At 29.5% G+C, this 11,554-nt stretch overlaps 2 protein-coding genes across 8 annotated transcripts in view; one reads left to right on the forward strand and one right to left on the reverse strand.

Annotated features, from left to right (window-relative positions):
* Window positions 1–11,554, reverse strand: part of LOC107440814 (uncharacterized) — a 651,143-nt gene that overhangs the window by 422,906 nt on the left and 216,683 nt on the right. The gene's annotated exons all lie outside the window — the stretch shown is intronic.
* The window catches only part of LOC107440819 (tetraspanin-9-like), a 231,209-nt gene that overhangs the window by 91,574 nt on the left and 128,081 nt on the right, over window positions 1–11,554 (forward strand). For all 3 annotated transcript variants that reach the window (XM_043040728.2, XM_043040727.2, XM_043040730.2), the window contains exon 2: window positions 5,486–5,619. The gene's annotated coding sequence lies outside the window, so the exon portion shown is untranslated. The remainder of the gene's footprint in view (window positions 1–5,485; window positions 5,620–11,554) is intronic.

Consider the following 11,554-nt stretch of genomic DNA (forward strand, 5'->3'; position numbering starts at 1 on the left):
ATTAGAATTGTTCTTCAAATGCTTGGCGTGTTCTGCTTCAATGTTTGGCATTTTCTGGTTAGTTTTTTCAAGTTCTTCAGCTGCTCCTTAGGGACATTTTTATTTTTATTTGCTGCTAAGAAAATGGCGTCCGTCATGGCAGATGATTTTGATGAAACTAAATGAAAACGTGATAAATTAATGTCTGATATTTACAGGCTCCCGATAGAGGGCGTACTCGAGCGTTGCGATCGTGAATATAGCTGAGAGTATATGCTTTAACGTGAACCTTAATCTTAGCTTTTTCACATAATTGTATTTATTGACTTAAGAAAAAAAAAACGTTCTTAATAAAATTTAAATAAAAATGTTGAAAGAAGGAGAAATAAGAGACATTCTTCTTCTCTTTGTACGAAATACTTTTGATGTATCGACGATAAATCATACTGTTTAGATGATACTGTTTACTGTTGATTCATGTTAACAGAAATAGTTTTTAGTTTAATTTTTTTTAAAAATTAATAATTAGGTTTAGTAATTTCTAGTGACTCAAAAATTTCAGTTTACTTTCTTTGTTAAAGAATTTTATTCTATATGTATTTTTAATTCTAAAGCTTCTTCTATTAAATGCTGTGCATTCTGAATAAAATTTTTCATAAATACTGTGCAGCTGGTTCAGAGGTGAGAAAATTAAATTATTTGATAAACAAGTATTTTATTAAAATACTTTTATTTCTAATGTCTTTTACGACATTCTGTGTAAAAATAAAATAAAGATATAATAATTAACGTGTAAGAAAAGTAAAATAACACATTTCTTCAAACTAATAAAAAAAATTTTTTTTTTTAAACAAACTAAAATAGCAGTTTCATAAGCAGAGTGTTACGTAGTTGCAGCTTTTAGAATCTTTGTCAATAAAATCGCTTATATTCGAGCATTTAAGGAGAAAATTTAAATTCAAAGTAGAAATAAATAAGTTAATAAAAATTGTAAACAAAATAAAATTGTTTGCATTTAAAGATAAACTTATTGCCAAGTCAATATGCAAAAAAACTAAATAAATAAGTAAATAAATAAATAATAAGGTTCCTGAAATAGTAGGTAAATAATTCCAAGGGGATTAAAGTACCGTTCGTGTTATCGAAAAGGTTGAAAAAACAAATATTTCAAAGATATCAAAATGCATTTTACACCACCTACGCAATTCAGGTAGTCACTGTTTGTTTTTCCTAATTAAAGAATTTAAAATATAAAAGAGCTGTGAAAGATTTTTCAAACATAAAAGGCTGTTTCCATTTTGGAAAACCTTTTCAAAAGAAAAGCGCCTTTCGAAAGGAAGTTAATTTTCAATTCGCATGTTGATTTGACATTTACCCTTAGGATTTTTTCTTTTTAAATTTCAGGCAGTTCTACCAATTTCTAAATTTTTATTCACAGTTTCAGTTTCCGCACCAAATATGTAAACTGGGCTATAATTATATAAGTTTTGATAAAAAGAATTGCGTCGCAATGAACAGTTCTTTTGAAATCATTTTTATGAATTTACATTAAATTCTTTAGTGATGAGGAAGTCGATGGTATATTTTTCAAATCTAAACTAATTTTAATTAATGATATATACATTCACGCATAGGAGGTGAAAAATAGTGCCCCTTTATCTAATTTAGAAAGCTTCAGAATTGTCCAGATAAGGATTGCAATCGAGAGTAAAAACGGGATTAGTTACCACACTTTGCGAAAATTTCATCAAGTCTCGATTGCTTCTTATTGCCGTGTAAAAATCGTGTTATTTTATACAGATATATTTCAAATGCTCTTCTTTTTCCCTGCATAAAGATGCGATAAAGTTGTATTGATAAACAGATATTATTGATGAATTAGTGATAACTACAAAAAAGCATCATAATTATATTGATTCAATTTTTGGGAATAAATGTTAAGGAAAAGACTCTCATTAAACTAGTCTAAAAAAATGGACTACCAGTTTTCAAATAAAATAACCGGCATCAAGGTCACTCTATTTGCACACTCTCCGTTACCAAGGTTCTGCCGAATCTTGTCCTTTCTCTACGCCAGTATAGCCCAACTTGTTTTCGATAAAGGAGAAAGGAAACGTGTAAAAAAGTGAAGAAATCGCTTGAACTATTCCATTTATGAAGAGGATAACAATGTAAGGAATATGTGTGTCATTGCACTATAAAATTCTTTTACACCGAATCGAATGTTTAAAATCGATCGAGGATGATCGATGATCGTATGATAAAATAAATTTCCACATAGTACCAGGATATTCTGCAGAATGATTAATGGGAAGAAAAAAAAACCTTTATATGCTGAGCAAAGTATATAAAAGTTCTCTTATTTCATACTTTAGAAAAGAACGCCTGGAGCTCTACCCAATTAGCACAATTCACAAAAATGATATCGTAAAAACTAAGCTTTGAACATTGTACAATATCGTAGCGAAACATTGCACTACATAAAAATAGNCACACTCTCCGTTACCAAGGTTCTGCCGAATCTTGTCCTTTCTCTACGCCAGTATAGCCCAACTTGTTTTCGATAAAGGAGAAAGGAAACGTGTAAAAAAGTGAAGAAATCGCTTGAACTATTCCATTTATGAAGAGGATAACAATGTAAGGAATATGTGTGTCATTGCACTATAATATTCTTTTACACCGAATCGAATGTTTAAAATCGATCGAGGATGATCGATGATCGTATGATAAAATAAATTTCCATATAGTACCAGGATATTCTGCAGAATGATTAATGGGAAGAAAAAAAAACCTTTATATACTGAGCAAAGTATATAAAAGTTCTCTTATTTCATACTTTAGAAAAGAACGCCTGGTGCTCTACCCAATTAGCACAATTCACAAAAATGATATCGTAAAAACTAAGCTTTGAACATTGTACAATATCGTTGCGAAACATTGCACTACATAAAAATGGACCCCTTTTAAAACGTATATTCAATATCGCGAAACAATATTTATTGCTCGAAAATGTAAAAACGTGGGGAACGTCGATCGATATCTCTCAGCATTTCGGATATCTCTAAATTTATATTTTATATTTATTTATGGAATTATAACAATTTGACGTCATTTTTTATCTTTTAAATAATTAATTTTGATTTAAGAACACAATAAAGTTTAAAATGAAAAGTTTTACAAACAGACTTTTAATGTGAAATCGACGGGAATCGTACAATATCGTACACACAATGTCGATTTTCGCCAATATTGACAATGTCGGTCGATGTAGACTAAAGCTGTTACAATATCCCTGTGCTACTTGGGTATAGGAAATCGGTTTTTAGTAGATTAACGGAAACATATAAGACAGTATGTTATCTGAGCAAAAAAATATGTAATTTATAGACAGTTGAAATTTGCAGTTTTGAGCAAGGCTGAACCGATGCATATATTCTTGTTCGTGACCTAAATAATATAACTCTAAAACTTAACTCTATAACTTAACTCGTTATAACTTAACTCTAATGATCCAGAAGGGCGTTTAATCGGTAACGCTACATAACGTTAAATTTCGACTTTAAGAAACCCGTTCTAGTTGCCTTGACAACAAAAGAATAAGAGAAATCATATTGAGAAGTTTAACTTTTAGCAAATAGGATCTCGATGTTGAAAAACCGCTATGCTGTTTTTGAACTTATTCAAAACAATGAAATAATTATTTTTAAATGATACAATATTTGTGCTTCACATTCTCGTCGATATCTTAACTGATTTGATTTTTTTTTGTATAACAAAGCGCAGATGCATAATAATTTATTCTTAAAAACATCTGTAACATAATTTTTGTGTTTAAATTTGCCTGCAATTTCTAAAGCTAAGTTGAAAAACGTTAATTATTTTAAAACGCGAGGAAATTTTATTTAGATATAAAGAGTATATTTTATATATATTTATTTATTTATTATAATTATTCATAATTTATATTTTTTATATTAAATTTATTAAGAGGGTTATATTTATGTTTTATATTTATAAATTATATTTTGGAACTGAACTTAATCAATATTTTAATGTGGTGAAAAGGGCTACTTTTAGTGTATTTTTAGGATGTCATTTTGCGAAGAAAAAAAAAGATCTGACTTTAGTTTTGTACGTAGAACGTGCTAGGCCATATGAAGATTGAATATTAAGCATTATTAGTAGTTTTTGGAATTGAAATTAATTTTAACAGCGTAAGGAACAGTATTGTGCCTTTTAAACCATCCAATAAATTAGAGTATGTATTTTTACATAAAATAATATTTGTTTCAGGCTCCTCAGATCTTTAATATTGCATCTTAAACTTAAAATTTTTAGTATACATATTTTTCAGACTTCATTTTCATTATTTTGTATTAATTTCGGTCAAAATAAGTGAAAAATAGCATTTAATGGTTATGAAATGTAACATGAAACAAAGATCTTTTTTTTTTGCATCAAAGGTAAAATCTTCCAAACAGGGCTCACTTCCAAACAATAATTTTTAAAATTTGCACTTATTTACAGTTATTTAGATATAAAAGAAACAGTTATTTATCATTGAGATTTCTTTACTGTTCATTATTAATTATTGATAAATTTTTGAATATGAACGGAAAAATATTTCAAACTACTTTTTTTGGTTTTTATATTTTAGTACAAATATAATTCCGATAATCTAACCAATTATTTTAGTTACTATTAGATTACTGTACTATTAGTTTACACTCTCCCTATACATCTTGTTTTCAATCGTTCATAAAATACTTTTCATTCATCCATTCAAGTACAAATACATTTTTTTAAACTTGTATTAATTGTATAAACTTGTACTTGTTATTTTTTTTTAAATTGTAACTACACTTGCATGTTAATACAGTTTTTTCAAATATTAATTCATTCATTAAATTTAATTAATCAATTTTAGTTTTATATAGGAGAAAAAAAAAATTTATTTCATAAAAAGTAACTAAAATAAAAATTTCATTTGTTGATCTAAATAGGAATTGACTTCAAGTTTTTTTTTATATTGCTTGTTTATAATTAAAAAATGAAATAAAAAATATATTTTTGCTTGTAATTAGAGGGTCAGAAAAATATACACATAAAAGAAACACGTCGAAGGATTAATTAGGGAGAATCTGATCACTACATCCAAAGCTATTAAATTATTTTTCAACAATCTGAGTGAACGCTAATTCTTCTACTTTTCAAAAAGCAAAATAAAAATAAAGAGTTGTGTTTTGTTCTATTGCATCCCTAAAGTAAAGTACGATGTTGCACAAATGCTTATTTAGTTTTTATAAAATAATTTTAAATTAGAATTTTTATCTCGAAATAATTTGTGATACTCTTTCAAGATGTTACTACAGAATACCATCGGAATAATGTGATTACACAATATCTTTTTTTAAATTTATTATAAATGCATTATTTTTATTACTTATAATTTGTTTCCTAGCATCAACCATGCAAAACACTCTAATTTTATCATTTTGTCTTTTAGTTTTCACTTTTGGACTAAAGGATATATTTCGATACGTGATTTTGTTTTACTTTATTGATCAAACCTGGATTACAATAACTGCACCCCGGATATGAAGAATTCCAAAAAAGAAAAGACGTAGTTTAATGATGGAGGTACGTAAATTTTGACTAACATTTTTAGCGTGCTGAAATAATAAAACATTTTTTTTACTGTAATCTGTAAAAAAAAAAAAGTTAATTAATCAATACTTGTGCATTTCAAAGCCTATAATTTCATCACTGAAACTGGTAAAATGGTAAAATATTAGTGTTCATTCTTGTTCAAAAACATTCTTTTCAATTTCCTGTAGATCTATTTTACACCAGCCCCGCTGTTCGGTGTCTCAAACTTGCTGCTTTCGACACTAGTCTCAAATGCTAAAAACAAAACACTTGTTCTACCATTTTTTTCTGTTTCTTAAAAAATGAACCGTCATTTTAAAAGATCACAGACGTGAAACGGATTAAGAAAATGGCTGATGGAGTATCTATCGAAGCATGTAAAATCATCTAATCCAATTTGAGCGAATAGAGCGAGCGTTATTCCATAATTTATTTGGGTTTCTGGCAAACTGCACTGAAACAATTGGGTACTTGCAGTCCAAGAAGAAGAAGACAACCAATACCCACTCATGTGACCTATGACGTCAGAACCAGCTGATCTTTATCAGCAATATGGAGTACTAAAGTTTAGCTAAGTTTCTCTATATAACTTAAAATGTTAATGAACTCTAAGTTAATTAAATACAGAACCGTATAACACATCAAATGTGTTGAAATATAATTCTTTCTGTTGTTGTTGTTTCTAATGCCACTTGCCGCACAGGCAAGCCTGCTTGGTGAAACCGAGCAAATTTAAGGCAGAGTGTGCGTTTCTTGTTTTTCAGTGGAGCCATCTATGTCCAAGAATTCGACTTCTACCACCATACGTCGCGCTCGTTTATAAGGCGGACCCATTCATACATCCATTCATTCATCCACAGATCGTAATTTTGACCTGAATCAGAGAACGATCGATCTCCAATCCTGTACCCTTAGAGGGGTTCGAACCAACGAACTCACGGACATGGGCCCAGCGCCCTACCGACCAGGCTATCCCGGCATAATTCTTTCTTGTATACTTCTTTTACTTAAATTAGATTTATTATTTGTTTATGTATTTCATTGTAAAAGTGATATATTTTTTGTTTCGTGTAACTGGCAACTTCGATGCATAATAAGTTTGTTTATGTTCTAATATGGCTCCGTGCCTGTCGTTGTGCAAATATATAGTGGTAGAATTGGAATCTCCATGAAAGAATGTAGAATGTATCAATTAAAAGAATTGGTACTTGAAGGGCTTTGTTTACTCGAAATAGAATGGAAAGAACAGTTGCTAACGTCAACAAATGCCATGTTTCAACAACCTATCAGGATCGAGATACCCACACTACGCCACTTGCAATTATCCCATTCTGTCTTATAGAGCCGCTGTGGCTCAGGGTATAGAGCATGAGGCCTCTCAATAGAAATGACTGGCTGGTATGATTTCTGTCCGCACCGACTTCAGTGCTGGCATCATTAGTGGAAGACGGATCATGGATTAGAATTCCCTTGCCGTTAGGCTAACTGTGAGGGTTTTTTGTGGTTTTACACTTCACGTAACGCAAATGCGAGTTAGTTCCATCAAAAAATCCTCCATGAAAACTAGGTTGTTCCAATGCTTGATCAAGGAGTTCCCTTGTCATCTGGATTGGGTTCAAAATTATAAGGATACGGAGTTGAAACACTGATAGACGTAAACTCAGAATTGGGTCGACTGTTCAATACGATTATAAAATAAAATTCAGTCTAATACGTTAAGTTGCAATTCGATCTTCGAAAACCATCTTTATTTTGACGAAGTTTAATTTGAAAGAATTCTAAATTGATTTGGTCATCCATTTTGGGCCGCTGCTATAAAATAGATTGCTTTAAAGTATTTGTCATTGATTTTTAATCAACTGTATAAAAAAAATCATCAAAGATAGAGCCCATAAAAGAAACCTTCATCAATCATACCAATAAGCAATACCGCAATTAATGTTCTCTTTTTGGAGCAGGTGGTCAAAAATGAAAGCTGTATTGGATACTGAAAGCAATGGAAATGGTAAGGAGGAAAAAAGAATAAACAAGAAAAAAAGGAATGGTTAAGAAAATTCATCAAAGCGAATCGATAGATCGATAAGCTAGCTTTTAAGTGATTTTCGAACGATCTAAGGACTTCAGCAAAGCTCCTAGGGGTTGTTCTAGTAAAGAATAAGACGAGGCGGCAAACTCTAGGTTCCGAATTATTGGAGATTCTTTAGGAAATGGTTTTCTGAAAAATCAGGTTGTTTGTTGGAGTAGGACAATTTGGTGGAAATTGAAAGAGCAATGGACCACTGGACAAGAAAGGGGTGATTGTGGGAGCTCAAACGATTTCTTTTGGTGTTTGAAAATGAGTTCATGGGTAGGAAAGAAAAAAAATCAAAGCAAACAGCTTTAATGTTACCAATCGTCAGAGGATTGATATGTGTTCTTTCGAAACCTGTAAAATACAAGGTTGTCCGAATCGTACAGATAAAGAGAGGGCGGTATATTGCCTAACAAAACATTATCGAAAAAAAAAAATTTAAAGGTAATCATGATACGTTTGCTTATTATTAGATTTTCGAAAAATATCTTTGTTTCAAATCATTTAATTTAAAACAATTTTTAAGCCTTTTATTCAAATCTATTTTCGATAGATTAAACATAAATAATAAGAAAAACACCATTAAGTTTTCTATTCAAAATTACTACCCACATCATTTCTTCGCCTTGAATATTTGATTAAGAAAACAGATCTCAAAGAATTCTCTCAACTTATAAGTGCTATTTATATCGATTTATCAAACCTATTTAGGTAAGTACAGTGCTCAAACTAATACTCTGAATTTTGGTCCAATGAGAGTGTAGTTTATACACACTAGAACTTAATGGATCGAGGAGGGCTTCATTTTAAATATACCAATGAATTGGAGCAGACGATATATTAAATTGAAACAAGATGAACATAAACGTACTTTCTCTTCTTCTTATTTCGGCCGGATACGGATCCTACAAACATAGGTGGTAACTGCAATCTAGAAACTATGGTCAGGAGAGTGGTTGAAAATTTGGACCTCCTAATGTTAATTTTTTTTTATTTTGCAATATTTCGAGAATTTTTAAGCAACTCGAAAAGTTAATTGTTACACAATTATTAAGATCATTTATCCGAAGATAATTCCGTAAAAAAATTAACGTGTAATAATTATTTACTTTATTTAATGGCCGTCGAATGAATCATGGAAGCACATTAAGGTGCGCACAAAAATGAAAGCACATTTTTGCACCCTTATAAATAATACTACAGAAAATTTAAATGAAATAGGTCGGACAGATCTCGAGAGATCAAATTTTAAATGACAGCTATTTTAAAATTTTAAAACTCAAAAACTAATCTACCGATCTGGTTTGATGCTTTTATCATAAAATTAAACTAATGCACTGATATAAATTTTTCTTAAAAAAATTGTAAATAATATTTTTAAATTTTTTAGAATTTAAAAAAATTCTAAAAAATAATTGATCTTATTACTGTCGTAACGTTTTTGCATGCAATTCTTTTCTAAAAATAATTAGAGTGATGCTCCTCATTAAATCTCTCAAGCATTGAAAAGCAATTAATAAGCCCAATCCTCATTAATGAAATCAAATCGAAAATCCCTTTTAAAATTTAGAAAAAAAAAGGTAATTATGAAGTCAAAACAGATCTTTTCAACGAGAAAATAGCCCGAAGTGGGGATTGACTACAAGAGAAGAAAAAAGGATATAATAATATCGGGAATCGATTCCAAATGTAGACGACCCCCTTTTTTTTCCGACATCATTACGAAGCCTTTCCTGGAGGGTCATCTAATAATCATCTAATGAAGTCTTTTACGGCATCGAAGAAATTTTTCTTTTTTTTTCCTCTCTCTCTCCTTGAAACCTTCCACCGCAATTTGTTGGAACATTCCTTTACCATCGCAAGTTTTCGTTTTGCGAATTCATTACGTAAGCATTCTTTAGGGATATTATGTTTCGCAATATATAATTTGGATAAGACGAAAACAAAGTCTTGTCGTTTTGTCTAATGGGGTGGAAATTTTTAAGGGTGAATGATCACGTGTGTTCGATATTTTTTTGTCTTTATTATTATTTTAAAATATCGTAATACACTTTAAAAGATTTTTGTAAATTATTGAGGTACTGTGATCAAATAGGAAGTTATGTTAAATAAAAAAATTCCGTTTTATTTTGGATATCAATTTTTTGTTTATTATTTACTTTTGCAAACGATGAAACGTTTTCATATCGTTTTATATGATTTACGTTTGAAAACGAAACGATTTCTCGTTTGTATTCTTTTGGACTATTTTCACAACTATTAATATTTTTTAATTCCATAAACCATCAAAACACATGATTCATTAAATCTAAGAAAACGCCCATTACGTATAAAAAAAAATATAAAAATAAATGAGTAAATGATAGTATATATCATTTCCTCAAAAAATTCCGTTTTATTTTGGATATAAATTTTTTGCTTATTATTTACGTTTGCAAACGATTGAACGTTTTCATAGCGTTTCATATGAGTATCGTTTTATATGATTGACGTTTTCAAAAGATAAAACGTTTTTATATTGATTTATGTGAATATTTATGTTTGCAAACGAAACGATTTTTTTTGTATTCTTTTGAACTATTTTTGAAACTATAACTATTTTCTATTTCCACAAACCATCAAAATACATAATTCATTAAATCTAAAAAAACGCTCATTAAGTATATAAAAAAATACAAAAATAAATGAGAAAATGATCGTATCTATCAGTCATAGAGCGTATTTTGTATCATAAAAAAATGGCTGGAGCTTTTAGTTTGGCAATAAATCATTCATAAGTAGACGTGGTAAAATCTATTAGGTTCTGTTCAATACATTACTTAATCTTTACCGTGAAAGATTTTAGTGACAAACAAGTCATTTATTAAATTATTATTGAATTTAAAAAAATGTTGAAGAATAAGAGTAAAGATTATAATTCATTATACTTATATGGCAGTTTTTTTTTTCTTTTTAGGATAATACTAAATTTTATAAAAATATTCGAAGAACTAATGAAAAATTTTGCCTGAAATTTTAATTACTCACATATTCGTAAAAAATAAAAATAAATTAACTAAAAATGGACAAAATGCAAAACGTTCAAAAAAATCAGACATAAAGTGAAAATTATGAAATCGTAATTTCCAAAATGAATTATTCTTGTAATTGTATTTACTAAAAATTCTTTATTGAATTTTAAATACATCGGTTAATAAATGAATAAATTAACCACCCCTCCTTTCTAAAAAATTTCCAAAAAAGGGCGAAAGTGTTTTGCAGTAAAAAAGGCTAAGTCTTCCTACAAAAAAAAATATTCTTAAATAGAAATACTTACAGATAGTTTATTGGGGGGGGGGAAAGCTTTTTTGAGTCAAAAGTACTTGTAAAATTTTAAATACAATCCTTCTACGTTTTTATTTTTATTTTTAACTAAAATATTCATGCTTTGGTTTGTCTTCGGGATTTTTCGCTGTTAGTTTCTCTTTATTGAAAAACTGCAAAACCCATAGTAAGGTGAGATGAAAAATATCACTGCTCCGTTTTAATGACATTATGCTGTAATGAAAAAAAAATACGCACTTACCACTTTCAAAAAAGAAATTCCTACTGCGGAAAAAAATATAGTAAGATCAACAAATGGGATACTCTCATCCCTGGTTATCTCATTAACAGTTGATACACAACCACCCGACGTATAAACCTCAGCGCTAGCTGGTTGTTGCTTATTAACAAGAGGGGGTATTAACGTTACAGCAGTTAGGCTTATCTTAGCGTCGGCTTCTCTTCGTTAATAGAGAAAAATCAATAGCTCATTTTTGTTTTGCTAAGAGTATTAATTACATATATATATATATATATATATATATATAACAC

Source organism: Parasteatoda tepidariorum, chromosome 5, assembly GCF_043381705.1.
Source record: "Parasteatoda tepidariorum isolate YZ-2023 chromosome 5, CAS_Ptep_4.0, whole genome shotgun sequence".
NCBI lineage: Eukaryota > Metazoa > Arthropoda > Arachnida > Araneae > Theridiidae > Parasteatoda > Parasteatoda tepidariorum.